At 32.3% G+C, this 15,729-nt stretch overlaps 1 protein-coding gene across 3 annotated transcripts in view; it reads right to left on the bottom strand.

The window, feature by feature from the left end:
• The window catches only part of LOC126855631 (uncharacterized), an 80,137-nt gene that overhangs the window by 41,187 nt on the left and 23,221 nt on the right, over window positions 1–15,729 (bottom strand). The window contains exon 1 of one of the 3 annotated variants that reach the window (XM_050603635.1): window positions 2,047–2,457. The exons of the other annotated variants lie outside the window; for them this stretch is intronic. The gene's annotated coding sequence lies outside the window, so the exon portion shown is untranslated. Of the gene's footprint in view, window positions 1–2,046; window positions 2,458–15,729 lie in introns of those variants that run through there. 3 annotated transcript variants of the gene reach the window in all.

The following is a 15,729-nucleotide window of genomic DNA, read 5'->3' on the forward strand; positions in this document are numbered from 1 at the left end:
AGCATGTAATAAACGTCTTTATTAACTCCCCGCTTTAGGTCCATTTCGCAATTGTGATCCGTTTCAGTTAATGACGACTTATGCCCGTCTATTGTATATTATCTTCAGATCGATTTTCAATCAATGAATCGTCGTAAAATATATTGAGTCGTCCGATGATGGATATTCGAGTTCGTACATCCTGGAGTTTAAAGCAGCAGATCGTATGTGACAGTAAAATTTATTGCGGATATTGCCATTTGTCTGGGGCACGCTCGTCGCGATATTAATCAATTTTTTTCTTTTTTTATTAGTCATCTTTTCCTTGATATTACGTTGTTATCAATAATAATGTTATTCTTGTGTATGTTATATTTTTATTTTTTTTTTAATTCTTTATTTAGAGTTCTTTCTTATATATTCTCCAATTTTCTCTCAAGATATGAATTTTTATAGGCCTAAATTATTTTTATGAGATTTTATCATTTTTAATTATATATATATATAATAATATAAAAGCGTTCTGACATAATTGAACCTAACATTAAAAGACAATTAGATAATACAAAAAAAAAACTCAAATAGATAAGTATTTTTTTTTTATTATAGAGAACTACAGCATCAGCTTCTTTTTAATTTAATTTTATTTTTATCGGCACTCGCCAAAAAGTTAGAGCATTATTTAATTTTGAAACTTTTGGCCTTCTTTAATATCATTATTTGCTCTCCTCTGTAGTACATTGTGTATCAAGTCTGATTTCTCCCGACAAGGCCGGAAAGAAACTTCGCTAAAATATTAATTTTCCGCGACAAATATTCTATTTTGCGAAGTCGGGCGCCGGTTTTCCGCGGAATCAACTAGCGATAAAGAAGAATGTCGGAAATAATTAACGAGCCAATTCGGATAATGGCGTTAAACTCTTCATTGTTACGCAAGAAACAAACAAAAGCGCAAATTCGAAAAAATCAGCTTTATTCTACTTTATTAAAGTAAAGAATTTATTCTTTAAAAATACACATCTCTGTTTTTTTTATATTTATATATTTTACCAATATTTAATTATCGTCACACATATTTATTAAATCTATAACTTAACTTTCGTGACGTAATTCAAAGTTGAGCTTTTAATTTTTATCTTTAAAGTTTTCGAGTTTCTTTAAAAGTGATTTGATCTTATTTTTTATTTTTATAATATATGATTTGTAAATATTAGCGTTATAGTTATAATTTTAGGTGTACGCTCTATTTTTCAATCAAGTTTTATGACTTATATCATATTCGAGCGTTCTATACATATATTAGTATTCTCAAAATACAATAGACAAACGTGCAACCATTCATGTAACTCGGTCACCTTTTATGCAATGCCCAAAGCAGAACGTGAGCGTAGAATTATGCAATATCCGAATTCGGTCAGTTTAAAGAGGCAACCTTGGGTGCTTTTGACAGATCCGATTATATTTCATTCGAGTTTCGATAATCGCTTTTAGCTAATCATATGTGCATTGAATATTCCATTTGTTGTAACGTTTCACTGAATAATATTATTAATTTTCATTACTATCGCGTTATTTCTAAATCGTTAAATTTGGTCTTTTTCCAATGTGCACAAATATTTGTAGCAGACAGGGAAAATGCGCATATAATGAACACGTTCTCTCGTTACGAGTAATCGTGGAAACAGGGCGTTTAATTAGCGGACAATCGGTTAGCATTGACAAGAGGGAGCCGCTGCGATTCCGCGTGATTTAATCAGGACGCCAATTAAACCGTACCGTGCACAACGCATGGAAAGTTCCATTCCCGTTCGTAATCGAATAAGAGCATTGTGTGTGCACATGACTTTTGCGCTTTCAAATCGAAAACGTCAACGAGACGAATTTAGTCGGGATATACCTTTGATAACGGAGCAATTCAGCTTGGAAGTTGATTTTCGGATATGGAACGGTTCATCGATTATTCACGAATCGCGTCGGGAGACCATTAGTCAATATCGCAATATCTGACAGGTCACCTCGCAGATAATCAGCTGGCATCGCGCGTTTCCCACTGTTTCCTATACTCACCTTACACATTGTCGATCGGCGTGTCATAGCGCGGCGGCGTCCGCGCCGTGATGATCTCGTGTGGCGCGAAAGCATGCGCTCGAGTACCCGGCAGATAGTATACGAGACAGGAGACCCCGACGAGGAACAGGAAAAACAGGAACACGAGATCGAACATCAGCAGGGAGTTCAAGGTCATCAGCTGCATCGTGCGCGTGCAACTCGCTCCACCATTACACGCGTACACCCACGCACCAATCAACCCGTCGCGTCTACTATCACTATCTTTCTCTCTTTCTTTCTTTCTCTCTCTCTCTCCCTCTCTCTCTCTCTCTCTCTCTCCTTATTCCATCACGTGCCTTCCAACGTCCTTTGCTCGATCAAAACTTTTCACAAATCGCCGGCGTTCGAGTGTGTTTAACTTGGATAGAAAACGGTTTCACTTAACTGCGAACGTAGCAATCGCCAAATTTTCATTTCAGTAATCATTTGTTCGAAATTGTTATTATATATATTGTTATCATATATTTCTTTAGATAATTGTTTTACAACTTTAAAAATATAAAAAAAATTATTATTTTTGTATATCAATTCCTAGAAAAAGATTTACCTTCGTGAAAGATTTCATTGTCAACATTAATATTTAAGAAATATTTTTCATCGGTCTCAATTAGATTACATCGTTGTTAATATTCGTGCTACTAAATTTAGAGCAAAAAGTTACGATGCAATAAAGTTTTTTGATACACGGTAGAAAGCAATTAGTAAGCAATCAAAAGTATACATTGGAACGCTATAAATGTAAACGAGAATGAAAGTAATGGAACTGTTTTTGTTTTTTGTTTTTTTTTTTTTTTACAATAGAGCTCTCGATCCTCTTCGAAACTAACTCGCCTTGCAGTTACGCGACTATTGATGAGAGTGTGCCGACAGCAATGGGGTAATTGGATTTCCCACGAATTATTATCGAAAGTTATCAAAGCCAGTCGCGCCGGAATTGGCGAGTCGCACGTACATATTACCGCCGTATCGTAGGAATGCACGCATCAATATCGGCAATTATGGATACTTTCGCATCGACATAGACGTGAGAATAATTAGTCTCATTATCGATTTCATTTATCTAAGCGCATTTCCCTGTTCGAATAATAATTTGCGTCATTTCAGTTATCATTGATCCATTTCACTCACGCATAATCGGGGTATAATCAGCTTTATTTTACAAAATTCAATCGATATCTTATTGCGATTCATTCGGAAATTTGCGCAATTGTAAAATTTATGTAATTTGTTCTTGAAAACTTTTTTATGGATAAGTAATTTCGAATATTTAATAATATGATATTGTCTTTAAAAATTAAAAATTATTGATTTATATTTTTTAAATTGTTTTCTTTTCACGACAAAATGTACGTTTTATTTCGACGATTCTATTAATTAAATTTTTTTTTCAATGAGCGAGGATTAATGATCTTTCTTTTGATAAATATACGGCATTGGCGACATCTCGACGATCTTTTTAATTGGATGCTTCTTTATACGCGATATATAAGTTCTATTTTGAGATAATTGCCACTTCGGATTTCACAAAAAAGATAAGTCAAAAACAGCGCTTGAGGATCTATTCAGCTCGTTCAGCTGATATAAGTCTGTCAAAGTGAGAAGCTCTCTACCTAATCTTTTTTTAACACAATAGCCACGAATAATTGGTTGAAAACGCTAACAAGAGACAAAAAAAGAAATGATTTAAAAACAAAAAACAATAAACAGAAAATAGTGAAGAGACCGATAACAATTAGTTGCAATTTTGAGCTATAATGTTCCGCACTACATTGAGAATATTTCGATTTGAAAAATGTTGATCATGCATATGTAATGTTCCACAAGGTCTAAATCACGACACAATGGGGAAAATTATGTCATTTACATTTAGCTTGAACAGAAATTAATATATAATTTATAAAAAAAATCGAATTTGTATATTTAATAATAAAATATATTGTTCGATCTCTTTTTTTAATACTGATCTTCCATGTGGTTACGACAGGATTATAATATCACAAAAATTCAGAGTTTTGAATTTAGTCTCATTTTTCCCTGAATCGACTACGTCGAGTGGCCCCATCGTGGGCGAAGAATTGCCTACATCGACGTGTCTGCATGCGGTCGAGTGATTTTCCAGTTACGCAAATTTTCCAGTATCCGCCGACACATTCAATGGTTCTCGCCGATGCGCCGACTACCGGCGGAAATTTACGGGATGACATAATTTCCGTGCGACCCAATGCGCCCAAAAGGCGGTCCTCATCCTCGCGTCACCATCGCCCATCCGTTCCTTCGAATATCCTTTTGAATAGGAAAATACGTTCATCATTAACTGCGGAAACGCGAGAATCGTGAAATATTTCGATCTTGTGCTTTTGGTAGTAATTTTTTTATATTACATTTAGTATCGTTTTTGTCCCTTTCTTGCGAGGAATTATTACAAAAACTAATTTGTTTCAATTATCGCGGATTTTCATACGAGTCACAAATATATTTGTACAAAATTATTATACTTTAAAATGTATAAAAAAGGATTTATTAGAAAGATTATATATTCTTTTTTTAAATTTCTGTATTATTAAAATTAAATATACATAAGTTTTGTTTTTTAAATAGCTTATATATATATAAGCTTAATATTATTATCTATATTCGAATTAATGCATCTTCAAATTTTGAGAGAAAATTATATATTTGTTTTATATTATTTTTCTATATTCTTTTAGCATAGCTGCAATTTATAATTGAAATTATTAAGAGAAATATAAAAACACAAATTCTCTTTTTTTTTCTTTTAAATGTAATGTCTTCTAAAAAAATTCATAAATGGTTAAATGTTACAAGAAATTATCATTTTTGTTTGTTTATATTTATTTTAAAAATAAAATAACAATAATAGTTTTTTCCAAACTAATTTTAATTAATTTTTATAAAATAAATTTAGTATCATACGTATAATAAAACGTAATTGTATATAAAAATCAAAAAATAAACAATCTTCTCATCATTCAAATCCTTTTTATTCTCTTATGCTATTCACTTCCTACTCTATTTGCGAAGTTACTCTTTCTAAGAGAAGAAAATCCTCACAGAGAAATTGATAGAAGCAATGCGCGGCGACGATATCTCAATATTTACTTTTCAACGGCATATTTTCTCCAAGAGCAATAATTTCTTACTTTCACACATAATGGCAAAGAATTTTGTTTTGTGTACATACAATCTGCTTCTATTAAAAATTATCAATAATTTTCTGAAACAAAATTTTCTAAAATTTTTTAGAATGTAAAATGTAATGTTTTGCTTGAAATAATTCGCAATTATTTTTTTTTTATAAATATGTCAAAACCTATTTAATAGTATTTGTGTAAAAATATAATCCTAAAGTCTTTTGACATTTTCAAAATTATATTCAAACCTTTTAATTATTGATACAGCAAATGAAGGTTGAAACGAGAACGACTTGTCATCTTTACGTGTTGACAAAGAGGTCACGACCATTTCCTTCGCATAATTTAATTGTACTATATTACGGTACTTTACACCGGCAAATTAGTGGAAGTGATTAAAAAGGATAATATCTGCTTTAATTTGGTTTAGGAATAATTTTTCCGCGAGTAAAATTGTTTTTGTGATAATCCTCTCACAGAGGATTCTTTCATAAATCACACCATTTCCGCAGAGAATGATATGGGAGGTGATCTGTCCAAATTCCCCTAAATTCTCGTCCACTCTGCACGATCGTCATTACCGGAAAACATCACGATACCTCTTTTCAATTTTTCCGATAAAGGTTTATGTGTACTAGAGCAAAAATGCCGACAGGTTGTTTTATCTTTTATAAGCAGCAATAAAATTATCTGGCTTTCTCTCTCCTTCTCTCAGTATCAAATATTTAAATGAGAATATGATAAGAGATTAAGAATTTCTACAATATTCTGCAAATAATCATAAAAAATGAACAAATAGACCTTATTCGTAAAGTGAAATTTTTATCTCCAACCATCAATTAATTTCTCTTCGGAAGGCTCATCTTGCAAAATGCTTTAATTAATATGCGGTTGCGTTTTTTTCGCACAATTTGTACGACAATCTTTATTCTTTTTTTTTAGCTTTTAATCCAGCCTAAAATGAGAGACTTTATTCTTCCAGTCTCGTTAACGAATTGCGTCTATATATAATACATAGAAATATATAATACATAGAAATGTTATCTGAAAAATATTGTTTCTGACAAGCTCTTATTTTTAATTGTTTCGAGTAAGTAGGTATTTTGATGAATTAAAATTGAATGTGAATTTTAAAAAGTAGTATCATATTCGAGAAAGCAAATAAGATATTTTTAAAAATTTATAGCATATTAACTCTCTCTTTCTCTCTCTCTCTCTCTCTCTCTCTTTCTCTCTTTCTTTCTTTTTTCTTTTTTCTACATTTCAGGACAAAAAAATTCGCATGTGTAAAATGAGAATCACCCACGAAAGCGATCGTCATGGATCAAAGAAGAATGAATTCCACAATGAATTTCTTCTTCTTTTCTATCAAGCGTAACGCTTACATTATTTCATTTCTTTTTCTGTGCGTTCCATACGTATCTCTTTATAATTTTCTGTATATTCTTTTAGACTTTTAAACATTTTTTTTATTGTATATTAAGAGCAATTTTAGCTCTTGTTTTGATCTTGCGTCATTGTGGTTGTTTGGTTATTATCATACATTATGTTTTAACAATAGAAACAAATATGCTATATTTTCTTGATGTTCAATGGAATATACATATATAATTTTTGTAAGTTATTTTCTGATTCTACAATAAGTATAGTGTCCGCATAGCGTAATATATTCACTTTATGATTGCCCAAATATTTGATTTCTTTTTAATTTTATGGCGACGATGGTCTTGTCCATGATAAAAATTGGCTTTAGATTATCGAATGCCTATAATGGATTTGGATTTTTGTTGTTAATTGATCGCACGGGAATAAATCCACGTCGGCAAAAAATTCAATTTGCGGTCGTGTTGGAAGCTGCGAGAAATCGAAGGCGTTGATAAAAGATTCTAAAGGTAACAAGAATAAAACAGAAAAGAAGAGATTATCGCGCAACATGACGAAAAGCAAGATTTTTGTCAGAAGAAAAATACAGTTAATTATTTTGGAATTTGTTATTGCAAAATTAATTATTATGCTAATCGTAGCACAAAGTAAAGTGAAAGCAAGAACGTCGTCGTAAATTGGTTGTGTTGCAAAATAAAGAGAAATAATCACGTAAAACGAGATTTGTTGCCATTCAATGTTCGGGTAAAAAATAAAAATATCGATTTTGAATATATTGCGCTTAGATAGGAGATCCATTTGGTGCCATTACTCTAACGAATGAAATAAAAGATAAAATCACGGAGATATGTATTCTGCAAATAGCATGCTATGCAAGAAAGATTGAAATGGTTTAATTTAGTACGAGATAAAAGAATGAGATTTAATCACCTTTTATGGATTTATTTAATCTAAAAATTGAATTTTGATATAGGTAATAACAGAGCATTTTTAATGAAAGAAAATCTGTTCTCTCTCTCTCTCTCTCTTTATTATGTATCAAATATATATTGTCTCGTAATTTGTATCATGATAGCGCTGTACCCACATATATTTCACGTTCAAACACATTATCAATGTTGCTAATAATTTCTACCATTTCAATTCTATCCGACCGTTAATATGATTCAGATTCCCGTTATGCGAATTATAATTTTCAATGAAGAATAATGTACTGGAAATTCGATAAGGAATTCGAGCTGCTTCTCGGTTTGGCGACTTACGGAACGGCCGTTTCGCATCCGGCCCAAATACACGGCATAATTTCTCGCGCAAGGTCGGTCTACTTTGCGGAGGCACTACCTTTAATTCTCGTGAAATTAAATTATCGCGATCCACCACTGGAAATTATGATGTCGCGGTTCGTTTAACGCGTTCGCGTATCGCGCGCGTCAGCCTCTTTTTCTGCGTTCGTTTCTGCAACTCCGACCGCCTACCTTCGCTCGAGATCATATACCTCTTATTTAATCGTGTCGCGAAAATCGTTTCATGCGAAAATTTCTCATGCTTCTTGACATCCGCCCGTCGGTTCATTTTGAAAATGCTGTCAAGCATAATTTTTTCCCACGAGGAGTTAAATTGAAAATCATTCTCGACATCTATAGAATAAATTAAAATTACGCTAAAATTCTTAATAAATTCAGACGTGTGTTAAAGTTTCGAAAAAAAAAGATAATTGAATTATATATATGAAATCAAACGGTTTATTTAACGATGAAATCAAAATCGATCGCGTATCATCGCACATCTTTTTGCACATGACGCGCATTATTATCTAATTAGACCGATGGTGATTGACGTTCGCGGAATCCACGATATCAAACTCGATAGTTAAGCTCAAATGTAATGATTGCACATAATGTTACATAAATATATCATTTTTAACAGATTGCTACATTGTTATAAATATATGGCAAAAGCTTATCTATATCTGTAATCCAAAAGAAAAATTATGTTTATATATTTGATATCATATCTATTCGATTGCAATTAATAAGATATTTACTTAGAGAATTTTTTAAACAATTTGGTTGACAATAAAAGTTTATATTATTTTTATAGTTTAGCGTTTAGCTCATAGTGAAAAATGGATTTATATTTATAATATGTACATGGATGGGTATGTGCAGATTTATATTTTGTTATATATTATTTTAATAAAAAGGAGATTTTTTAAAAATATATTCAAATTGTTATTAAATTTATATAATGCAAAAAATTGACTGACAGTTATGCTATTGTTCAGCATTTTTCTTTACATTTCTTTTCACGAATATTCGCTTTCTTTCAAAAAATTTTTACATCTCTATATTATTTATCTTGTCATATTTCGCAAGTGTTGATGCAGGAATTATATTTTGCTTGTATATGTACGTGCTCCATAGATTCGTTGAATTGGATCAAGAAAAGAGGATATGGGAAAGATACGAGTGCAATGGTACATCACACTGACAGGTATAGCTGTCGCCGCATGTCGAGGATGTTACTTTACACCGGTAATACGTCGTTTATCTCGCTGTCTATATCTGTCGCAGCTACTCGGTACTAGCGGCATAAACCATCCCGAACTTTTCCTCCGTCTCTTCTCCTGTTCGATACATTCCCTTACCAGCGAATTCCCTCGAAAATAGTAGAAAAAAATACCAGGAGAAACGTCGAGGAAGATTTCGTGTAGTATCATCGGTCACCGCTGTTCGTCCTATTTTGCGTTGATCGCAAAACCTAAACGTCATATATTACAACATTTTTTATCTATTCTCTTCACACATCATTTACCGCGCAATCTATAGTCCTACCTGATCTTTAAATTAGCGTAAATTCTATCAGTTCTTTCGACCGAAATATATTCCTATCGCAAAAGTAATGACTGTCTGGATATCGCGTCAAATTTGCGCGAAGTCATTTGTGCAGCTGCAAGAGACGCACTCAAGGTCGTTATTACCGTGAAAATTGATGTATTTTTCCGGTTCATTAATCAAATTATGATAGAAGTAAAACGCTATTTTCTTATTTTTTTTTAAATGAACGCCTTGTAAAACTATATTTACATTTTTGCAAGTGATTTTTTCCTTTCATTAAGATTCATTTACGTTGAACATTTTCGAAAATAAATGTTTTCAATGTAAAATATTATATACAATATAAAAAAATCTTATTGTTTTGCACTTGAATAAGCATAACATAAATGTCCAGGTGTTCTACGCATTATTGCAACGTATTAATATTCTAATAAATATATTATTTCTAACAGAATGACATTTTTATGCAAATTATCACAATAAGAAATTGCGATAAAATTCACATTACAATAAATTATCTATGCATCTTTTTATATACGCTGCATATCTCTGTATAATTTTTTACAATAATGCAATCTTCGTAAAAATATATTTCTTATCTAAATTAAGATGAGATTACATTAAAGCTTTAGGAAATTAAAGAATAATAAAAAACAGAAGTTTTGGAAAAATTTTTTCCCGAGACAATAAAAATATTTTTGATTTGATAATGAAAAAATTTTTAAAGGTATGTGTTTTTTCATCACAGATATTCTCAGAATTAAATATATCGTTTCTCACTCTTGTATTACATAAATAAGAAAACTGACTGGATTAACAACGGATGAGGACCTACGATTCCCGAGTATTACGACGTAATCTATCTTATTATATAATGCGAAGCTCCGTTTATTGAAATACCGTGCAACGGAGCACATGTCCTGCTGTAGACTCGTAAAACACGCGCGTCATGTTTTTGAGCTTGAAAACACGCAACAGCTGGCAAACGCATATGACGTTTCCCGTCTTTCTTGTCCATCGTCAAGGTGCAGTAGCGATATCATAGATGCTCCTCTCCGAGAGGACTTCCTTAGAATTTTTCGCACGACAAAAGGATGAAAGCTACTTTTCTCGGAACGAAGTTCAAATTAAGAGCGTTTCGAGTCTGATTCACTGATTTATCACCAAGGAAAAGTTAAATCCACTGATGGAATAATTTTATTACTTTCTTTATTTCCTCGCAAGTCATTGGATTAAAGCGAGGAGAGGCAGATTTATTTTTTGTTTCTCTTTTGCCCGGTAACTTTTGTCCGTATTTAACAGATATCTGTCTTATCCATGCTGCATTTGCAAATTATGCAATAATATTAATATCTTGTATTTTTGATGACTAAAAAAGCTTTTTACATTTTCAAATGTTAATACTATCTAAATGAAATATTGTTACGAGAATCTGTCTGTAAATTTTATACATGTTTTGAGATGAGTGTGATACAATTACGTATCGCGGAAAAATCATTCTCAGTGCGAATCCCAAGTATATATTTGCCAAGCACACAGTTTATTTGCCATATTAAAACTTTTAATTCAATTTTTTCTCTGTCCTGCGCGCACAAGAGAGTGCAATTGCTTGTTTTAATTAATTAGTTCCTTTTTCATTTCGTAAAATGATAGCGTATATTGAGCATCATTTAAATAACAACCGTGCAGTTCCGCAAAATACATGAATATTTCCAGCCAATGAATTGTCATAATTAAGTCTTGTATATGAATTTATTATTTTGTGAATATTTCTGACTGTGCATGAGGAAGAGAAAGAGAGAGAAAGAGAGAGAGAGAGAGAGAGAGAGAGAGAGAGAGAGAGAGAGAGAGTTATACTAACAATAAGAGATTATACTAACAAGTTTAGTTAATAATTGCAATATTACAAAAATTAAAAATATATTTAATCGACCAGTAAGATCTTCATGTGTTCGTTAAGTTCAAAATAGATCGCAATTTAAAATATTGATCAAAATTTTGATTGACACTTATTGTGCGAAAAACTCTTGAAGGATGTTATAAGATATAATATTGACAGTATTTATATACTGGCAGTAATATTGATTATGCAAAGAGACTCTTTAAAAGAGAACATATATATGCGTTCACATGAAACTAATTAAAGTATGTTAAACACAAAATCGAGAAGATCAATCTGTGAAATGAAACAAACATCGGCGTGTTTGTTATCATGTGTTTGTTGATCGTATAATCTGTTATCGCATAATAATGTTATGCTTCTCAGTTTTTATTCATTATTCTTACAAATCGGCGTTTGATATTTTGCTTATTAATCGATCGTTCATTAATATCTATTTACCGGGATCTTTTTATTATTTGCAAAAACATTCTAATTATTTTGAGATAATTTTTTTAAGAAAAAATCACTTATTTATCTGATAAAGACTTATAAGTTTTGGTATTCCTTCGGCGTGACAGTCTCACCAACGTTTAGATTCTTTGTCAATGTCAGATCGTTGCAATTTTTTTTCCGCAGATGTCCGCGCGTTCCACATCGCATCTCGCGCGCAGATATCCGCGATTTCCACAATCTATATTCTATTGCAGGAATGTTGCGTAGGAGTACCGTCAGCTGTGCAATATTACGGAAATATTATGCGGATCTGTATGATGTTTCTCTGATTCTTATCGTACTCGTGCATCGTTTTGGTTTTTCCGATAAAGAATGCGACTCACTGGTACGCTAAACTCTGAATTATTGAGCTGAAAAATATTGCGATTTGTAATCGAAGAAGCTAAGGATGATGTAGTTTGACATAAAAGATCGAAATCAACATTTAAATATTAATCTGCACGCGAATAGAAAAACCAATTAAAAATTACCGGAAATCGAGATTTTTAGATAATATTATATATGTAAGATAAAAAAAGATGTATATGAAGAAATGTTTCATATAATATTTCTGCAATTCTTGAATAAATTTGATTGCTTTATTGTTTAAATCTACTTTTTAAATATAAAAGATAAACTATGTGGACTTTACGAGAGATATGATTACATAAATTACGTAATCATACGATTATGGTTTAAAAATTATATTTAATTTCTATTTAATATATTTTAAAAGATTGTTATGCTTACAATTGATGAACGCGCAGTTAAATTGAAAGTTCTCTGTCATAACATACAATTTAATTCTATTCGAAGAACCAAGTAGCGAATGAAGATTGCGGACAAAGCTCCACGTGGGAGCAATATCTCGTCGCGCAATATTAGATTCCTATGCGAAATTGCAATCGCTACGTTCGCGCAATGTGAAAATATCTTGTCGCACTGATTCAATGATGGCTCTTTGCATTTTCGCTAATGTCACCGATCACCATTGACTGCACTTGGACGAGTATCTTTTCCGCTTTTTAGTGTGAACAGAAATTAAAGAAAGTAACGCAATAAAAAGACGGAGGCCTCGCAAAAATTAAATCAAAATTTAAGCAAAGATTTTAAAAACACGGCAGCCGATCGCGATCTTGCCGTTAATCGACCGATTTCCGCGCGTGAGTTTTCTCTCGATAGACGCGATTTCATTCGCGCAGTTTCGCGTCTAGTAGGGCTGCTTGCGACGTGAATGCTAGATGAATACTGAGGCACGTCACATCGGACGCCGGGTTCCAATCCCCTTCTACGTGTGCTTTTCATCCCTCTTCCGGTCCCCGCTACCAACCCCCCGTTCACTCCTTCATCAGTCGCGCATCCACCCACGCAACTGTTGCGCCCCCGCCCGTTTCTGATCATCCCTCAGAGTTTTGCAAGTTGTTCGGCGAGCGCATGGTGATGAGAATCGAACCACGTGGACGATCGATCGCGATCGAGATTTTTTTCACGCGATAAAATGATGTATCGGATTAAACGCGATTAATTATCGATCGTTACGGTCGCTAGAGTCATCACTAACAAAATTAAACGGTGATATTGCTACCTAAAAGAATTAATTAAATATATTGATCTTTTGACATTTCAAGCTTGGTCATAGTGCTGCTATAAATTTGATTAAATCATCACTTTTAAAATGACAAACGGTCCTAGAGCGAGGATCGGTATGATTCCAATTTACTTAATCAACTTTTAGCTATGAAAGTTGGCCAAAATAATTGATGATTAAAAAAGGCATAAAATCTATATTAAGTAACTTTTAAACATAGTTAAAAGTTAGCAGCAAAATTTGTAAGAGATTAATTAATAAAGGTATAAATATATGAGTACATATAATCTATTATCATATAATTTATTATTTATGATTTAAGTATTATGGAATAATATTTTAAAATTCCTATCTTCAACGTGTATGTGGGATGCATGTGGGACAAACAAAACAATGCTGATGACGTTTTAATGCCGCGACATTTGTGGATGATTACTTGAATGTGCAAAAAAATTGCAGAATTCACATACATACATATATTGTCGCATAAATTATATGTCTTGTTAGCATCAGAATTTCAATAACTTCAAAAAACAGATTTTTAATTGTATTTTCAATAAAGTCATAACTTGTGTGTGTGTGTGTGTGTGTGTGTATGTATCTTTGTTTCTTCACTTTCCAATTCTCGCAATGCAATGTACATATACATTTCTTTTTCACATACAGTTTGTCATTAATAAATTGAATCTTGATCTAGTTTTGCATTAAGTTTATGTCTTAATTGCTTAGATAAAGACTTTAGATGCATGATGATTATATGCGAACAAGTGTTTGATTAACTCGAATTGCATGCTAATTTGATCGAAGATTAGACAAACAATCGCTTGAATATGTGATTTTTCTAGCGTTAATAAACATTTAAATTGTCCAGTAAAATATTTTGTATTTCTAAATTAGTATGAAATAATGACTAAACATTAAATGCGTATTTTTTCGCAATTTATAGTTTTTTTTTATCTTGTTATTACTCTTATTTTTTTTAAATATATATTTTATTTACTATATTTTTTAGACATGTATTTTTTAATTAATACTATTTTTTTAAATAATAGAGAAACGTTTTAGAGACTTTGTATTGCAATTATGTCAGGCTATCTAAGTCAATGTGAACGTCTTGTTTCCGAATATTTTCATAACTGATGCTTGCATCGAAGAGATGTACTCGGGCGTACAGGACAGATTATGAAAAAATAAAAGTATAGATTGTGACATATAGATATGTTAATCGATTGCTAGCAGATGCCAGTTCGCGAGAGTGTCGACATTCTCGCTGCAAGGTCGACGTCGTACTTTGTAAACTTGGCTCGAACGATGCATAAAACACATTGGAGCACGTAACTCGCCTTCAGGTCTCCTTTAACTAATTAGCCTAGATTTATTAACGGCAGTTCCGCAGCAGTCGTAGAATTCTTACAGCCGGTCGTCTGTCGAGGGCGTTTAATTAATTACTTTCCCGTAGGGTGGCGATGGTAATAATGCGTCCGTAATTAGTCGCGTTCGCGTATGCGCGCGAATTACCTATGAGCTTGTGACCAATGTGCAAAAAAAAAAATAATTTCTATCGATAATTACTTATAACATCGAGTTACTTCGCATATCATGAAAGAACTACGCATTGATCCGTGTAAACGCGATAAGATAAAAATATAAATATCAAATGTTTATGTAAATTAGACTGACAAAAAATGAGATCAGCGTTATTCTCCGAGCTTTAAGTATACAGCTACTAATATGTGTGTGTTTAATTAAAATTAAACATTGTTGTAATGAATAAATTCTTTGCAATGTGAATTTGATAGACTTTGCAGGAACACATGATCGCTAAAGAATCGAAGTTGAAGCTTAATTTGCATTTGCGAAGAAAGTTCCTTATTAAAATTTACTTCAATAGTTTTTGAACATTTCAATTGGTTCTTCTGTTGTCAATCAAATTCAAGTGTGATTTCCGAATGGAATATGATCTCGGGACGTATAAGGCGTGACGTCCGCTGACAATTTCATGAATAATTGAACGTGTGCTTTAAGTGGACCGTGACGTATTGGCGGGTATCGGTTTGCCTGCAAACAGAATATGCTAGCCATCCGTCTGAACTACTTGATTGATTAACAGTTTGCGTTGAATCTTGAATCGCGAATTACAGTGTAATTTGTTTGCAATTGATGGATGAATAATATTCAATACGTTACGATTCAATTTAAAATGAGTTATAAACATTATTTAATTTATATAAAAAGATTTCTCATAAAGAAATTATGCACAGATAAGACACGATCATCTTGAAATAGTACTCTAATATAGACTAACGT

The sequence above is a fragment of the Cataglyphis hispanica genome, chromosome 1 (genome assembly GCF_021464435.1).
Source record: "Cataglyphis hispanica isolate Lineage 1 chromosome 1, ULB_Chis1_1.0, whole genome shotgun sequence".
Taxonomy (NCBI): Eukaryota; Metazoa; Arthropoda; class Insecta; order Hymenoptera; family Formicidae; genus Cataglyphis; species Cataglyphis hispanica.